This window comes from Saimiri boliviensis, chromosome 19 (assembly GCF_048565385.1).
Source record: "Saimiri boliviensis isolate mSaiBol1 chromosome 19, mSaiBol1.pri, whole genome shotgun sequence".
Classification (NCBI taxonomy): Eukaryota; Metazoa; Chordata; class Mammalia; order Primates; family Cebidae; genus Saimiri; species Saimiri boliviensis.
Genome location: NC_133467.1, coordinates 7,978,935 through 7,984,934, shown reverse-complemented (window position 1 = coordinate 7,984,934; position 6,000 = coordinate 7,978,935). Strand labels below are relative to the sequence as shown.

General features: G+C 42.5%; 1 long non-coding RNA gene across 1 annotated transcript in view; it reads left to right on the top strand.

Moving 5' to 3' along the window:
* Positions 1-400: 400 nt before the first annotated feature.
* LOC141582137 (uncharacterized) overlaps positions 401-6,000 on the top strand; it is a 100,164-nt gene continuing 94,564 nt past the window's right edge. The window contains exon 1 of the long non-coding RNA XR_012514976.1: positions 401-524. This is a non-coding gene — a long non-coding RNA (uncharacterized LOC141582137). The remainder of the gene's footprint in view (positions 525-6,000) is intronic.

Below are 6,000 nucleotides of genomic sequence, written 5' to 3'. Positions count from 1 at the left end.
CACCTGGAATCCCCGCACTCCGGGAGGCCGAGGCGGGCGGATCACGTGGCGCGCCTGCTGGCCCAGCTCCGCGGGAGGCGGAGGCGGGAGAGTCGCTTGAAGCCGGAAACCGGAAAACGGCTGAGGCGCGACCATCGCTGGAAACCGGGAAACGGCTGAGGCGGGCTTCAGACCGGAAAAGGGCCGAGGCGCGAGAGCCGCTCGAGACCGGAAAACGGAAGTTGCAGCGAGCCGGAGTGGCGCCGCTGCACTCCAGGCAGGCGGGAGAGCGAGACTCCGTCTCAAAAAAAAAAAAGAGAAGAAACCGTAAGAGGAAAGGATTTGGTCAGGTAGAGGAGGCCTTGGTGACCGTAAAGCGTGGATGCTGGAGGTGGCGAGGCGGAAGTCAGCAGGGCAAGCTACGAGGCTCCTGTCCGGAGGAAAAGTGCGGAGAGGCCGAGCGAAGCGAGCGGCGATGGAGAAGCACAGGACGGACGTGCACCAGGCGGGCGTGCACGTGAGCGGAGAGGCAGCTAGGACGATGGGTAAGTGGCTGGCACGCCGGGCCGGGTGCCCTGGAGGAAGGACACACGCTCCATGGCAGCCTTTTTTGTTCTCTCTTCTCTTCTGTTGTGTTCTGTTGGAAAGCCTGACCTCAGGAGCCTCGCGCTTCCTCAAGCAGTTCACTTGCAGTGTCGCGGCCCGACACAGTGTTTTTCGGGACGGGAAGGACGGGCTCCCGCACTGCGGAGGCAGCCAGCAGCGATGCAGGACGGCTGCAAGCGGCAGGTCTCGGAATGGTCGCGGGGTGATTCACCGCGTGCTGTCGCTCGTGAAGTGACTTTTCACGTAGTCTCCTTAGGCAGGGACCGAGCCAGAGAATCAAAATGTTGGTGGCACGGGATGAGCACGGTGTGTCATACTGATGGCCCAAAGCTGAATCCGTGTCATTCTACGCTAAGCAGTTTTGTTACCATTCTAGGTAAGTGATTGGTTCTGTGCCTCAGATAGACGTCTAAGCGTTCTGTGAGGGTAAGTAGTTGCCCATCCAGAAATAGGCCGTAAAACTAGTTTCCTGGCAGAACTCATAGAAGAATGGGCTGATGTAAACTTTATATTTTTTCCCATTTTAAATCCTTAAATACCATCTTTTTTTTAAAAAGTAGAATCTGGGTTACTGTGTCCTAGAAAAGCCTAATAGTAGTCTTCTTAGTTGGGATGCGCCATCTGTTCACTCTCATAACTCACTTTATTTTCCCCCACGGTAAATCTCATGGGTATTGTCATTTCTACCTAGTCACTAGAAGTACTTGTAGTTATCTGCCAAAGTTATCCAGAAAACGTTCTTCTAATAGATTCCAGGGTTTATTTTGGGGTTTTCTTTTCTTCCTCTTGATAGATATTTTTTTCCTTTTTTTAAATCATGTTCTCCATGGTTAGCGTTCTCATCTAACATTCTACATGCTCAAAACCCTCAGCTGAAAGGGAGTGTAGATTACATACCCATCACCAATGCACAATGTATATCAGCTTCCCTTCTCTTTATAATTATTATTTTCCTTCTTGACATATTCCTCAAGGCTTCATTTATAACAATGCTTCCCTGAAGAGTGTTTACATTTCTGTCAAGGAGTACAGAATACGTCACTTTTTCCTAGTAAAACTAAAGAATATTTATCTTATCTACGATCCCATGAGCACAATCCTTGCACATAGCACTTAGCAGCGACATCGGTTCCAACACCTCATCCTTCATCTCCTCTCTCTGCCCTGCCGCATACATCCCTGTGAATTCCAGGTGCGCCTCCCCTCCAACCCCAATACATTTCATCTGTTCCCAATGTGATCCAGATGCCTTGTATTTTCTTCCAGGGAAATGCAGGATCTTTATAAGCTGTCCCCTGTGAGTCATTTGTCTGCCTTTACATCCAAGTCTGTTGTATTTTTCCCCAGTGTGCCACAGGTGCATATGGCTCTTCTTCTTCCCAGCACAGATGTACACTTCCTTCACCTTCTGTTCTCTTATCATTGCTGTTTTATGTGCCCCCGGTACACCTTTTCACCTCACATGCTGCCCAGCTGTGTTATATTTTCTCATTGCTAGCATCCATCAATATTGCTGGCTTTAAGGGAGCAAGTTGCTTCTCTTGCTTTAGATGAACAAGAGACATTTCTATTTCTCTTAGTTTAAGTATGTCTGACTTTTTTTCCTAATGCCTGTTATGTGGATTTACTCTTCTGTACTGGGAGGCTTCCTCATAATCTCGACCGTTCCAGTGGGAATATGTAGTGCTGTGACTTTCTTTTGAAATAGAATCTGAGGTCATCAAATGCCTTTTCATTTCTATTTATTATTGTGTTAAGAAAACACTGGTTCAGAGTGTGCTAAGAGCAAGGCCTAGAGCTACAGCCTATGCTTATCAGAATGAAGAAGACATAGTTAATGGGTTAATTGTAATGTACAGAATAATCTCATCTCTAAGCTTGCAGGTAAATGGAAAAAATTTCTTATACAGTTTTTTTTGTGTCAATCAGAACACACAAAACAGAGCTCTATATGTCTACAATTTATGTAAAGTATATAGGTATTCCTCATCATAAACTAGCTCTTCTGACTTTTTCTGGATGTACCCTTGTTTAATTGCACTGAGTTGTCCTCCTTCCCTGAATTCCATGAAGACCTGCTCCTTCAACATCCCTCAATTCAGTTGTTCGCAGGTTAGTGTGACAGAGCAATGCTAGAGTGATACGAATACTCCCTCATGTTGAGCACACTGGTTTGGTCTGCTCAGAGTCTTGTTTACAGTTTGTTTTTAAATAACCAAAATGCTTACTTTTCTTCTTCCATGATATACCTTATGAGTCATCGTCTGCATAAGAATTACAGCATATAAATTGCATTCATTGAGTTTTCTGTCTCCAAGTCAGGTCTTCTACCAGTGTACTTCAGTTCATAATAATTAGACCTGGGAACGCTGCGACTTTTCCCTTCTGCTGCAGAAAATATCTATGAACAATTATCATTATCCCCCACAGTGCTATTAGGGGAATTGTTCTTCTTTTTAAATACTAAGTCTTTATGGAGCCTGCTCCCATGTCAGCTTTGATCCATTTATTTGGTTTTGAGCTGACTAAAACCTCTGTCTTATCTTCACTGTTCCACTGCTTAATTATCCTATGTCCTTTAGAGCATGAAACTTTAGACTTTTTTCTGTTTGAAGACTAAAGTAGTACATTGTTCATATTTTTAATATTTATCCTTCAAATATTTATTTTATTATTCATCCTTCAAATATTTATAGGATGAATAATAAAATATTTGAAGGATGAATATTAAATAATAAAATAAATATTTGAAGGATGAATATTATAAATATGAACAATGTACTACTTCAGTACATACTGTGTACTAGGCAATCTTACAGGCCCGATAAGATAAAAGTTCCCACCTATATAAATCTTACGTCTTAGGCAGAAAGACGGGAATAAATTTATAAGTAAAATGCAGTTTACAGTACTGAGAATGGTAAGTGCTTGTAGGGAAAAAAGCTCAGCAAGAAATAGTGATAAGGAATGTGTAGATCTGTACAATGGCATGTGTGTGTTAAATGCGGCCCACGAAAGGCCTCTTTGAGAAGGTCACAGTTGAGGACTGAGTTGGCCCTGATGGTATCTGAGTGGAGTATCTCAGATGAAGGGAATAGGAATTCAAGTGTTCTAACCTGGAACTATGAACTGATGTACTTGGGGAACTGGAGAAAGTCCATGGGACTGGAGTGCATTGTGAGGGGGAGAGTACTAGGATGAGTAAGAAGAGGTTATGGGGTTCAGATGAAGGAGAGCCGTGTAGGACATTTTAAATTTCACAAATCCCGCTGACTGAGGCCTTTCCCCAAATGCAGTCTTTATTTCTCATAGGTCCCAGAGGTATTAATACTTAGTTCCTTTTTCTAAGGACCTCTGATTTTCCCTAATGGTCTCCACCTCCCTCCCTCCATCCCTTTTCCTTCTCTCTCATACAGCTCCCTCCCTCCCTCCCTTCCTTCTTCCCTTCCTCCTTTCCTTCCTTCTCTCTTTCTTTCCTTCCTTCCTTCCTTTTTTCCTTCCTTCCTTTTCTTTCCTTTTTTCTCTTTCTCCCCCTCCCCACAGTTTATCCCACAAAACATGGCACCTTATCCTCATTTGTAAATATTTCCTCTCATCTGCAAAGATGATGGGCCCCCAGGATATCAGCTTTTCTAAAAACATTGCATTTCTTATTTATTTTTGAGTCACAAGAGGACATGGACATTCAAATGTTTGCTGCAAAAATAAGAGGAAAGGGTGTTTTCTCTTTCTCCACTTCAGGACCATTCTCTGTGATTTCCAGCTGTTTCCTTTCTTCCTTTGTTCTTTTATGGCTTTAGGTACAACAGAGATCCAGTGTTCTCCTTGTGTACTTAGGTTCCATTTATCCTTTTTTCTTTCCTTTTTTTCAAGTTGGCTTCTCCAGAGAAGCATACCTTTTTGCTCACTCTTCTCAGAAAGTCGCCTTTTATCTCTGAACCTGCCAGGAGCAGCGTAGCTCACTACCTTGACTCTGTCTTTGTCTCCCTTTGGCACCCTTTCACCTCAGAGGCATGACAAATTGTATGCAACTGACTTTTTATGTATCCTCTATTGTGTGCTTCTTTCTGTTAGCTCTCTAACGGAGTACAAGGTGAGTGTGGAATTCTCCACCTACAGAACTGGAAAGGATTCCATGTAGTCCAGTATTTCTTGATAACCGAAGAAAAAATAGTGTTTTCCTCTTTGCCCCACATTTAAAAAGGAAGAGGGTGTGGACTCACAGCTCTGCTGTTGTTTTTCTCATGTACATTTGCTTTAGGTGCTGTTTATTCCTCCAAGGAAGAGGAAGAGTGGTGTGATTGTAAACTCACCCTAGGAGCGCCATCACTGTCTTTCCCATCTTCTACTATGCAAAAGATACTTGAAATCCCACTTTCTCTGTGAAAACTTTCGGAATAACTCCAGGCTTTTACTATTTGACCCTCTCTGAACTGCTTTATTCCAGATGGTTGATGTTACTGACTTGACATGAACCCATATTGTCTAACACATACGCTGTTTATATTATTCTTGTTTCTTCTAGATTGATAGCTCCTAGGGACATGTTTTATCTCTCTTTGTCTTGGTGCTCGCCACAGCACTTTAAAGCAATGCTTTTCTCAAAGTAAGGACTTAACAGCATATTTTTAAAAGATTCACATAAGCATGAGCATTTTGCCCAATTTACAATTATTATTACTGTTATTTTTCAGATGAAGTCTTATTTTGTCACCCAGGCTGGAGTGCAATGGTGCCCTCTTGGCTTAACTGCAACCTCCGTCTCACGTGCTCAAGTGACTCTCCTGTCTCAGCCTCCCGAGTAGCTGGGACCACAGGTGCCCACCACCACACCTGGCCAATTTTTGTATTTTTAGTAGAGACATGATTTCACCACGTTGGCAGGGCTGCTCTTGAACACCTGACCTCAAGTGATCCACCTGTATCAGCCTCCCGAAGAGCTGAGACTATAGGCATGAGCCACTGTACCAGGCCCTAAATTATTTATTTACCCTATTGAAAACTTTGATGTTCCATGTTTAGGTACAGTTCAGATGGGCTAAACTCTTTCTTCCTTTTTGGGAAAGAATATTCATCACTGTTGACCCAGAGAAATTAACTTTGATCTCTTGTTCTATTTTCTGTGTATTTACTTTTCTTCAAACATTTCCTAGACAGTTGTTTCTCTTCATAACTAAATTAAACCAACTATTTCTTCAATATTTTTTCTTTCTCTGGTTACCTTTCCTCTTCCATACCATTATACACAGACAAAGACAGCATTTGCTGCTCACGGGCCTTGATTTTACAAATAGCAATCTAATAATTTATCTTCCGCCTAAACAAAAATGTTTTTGATTCTGTGATATTTTCATATCTAATACAAAAGTTATATATATATATATATGTATATATATATATCTTGCATACAATTTA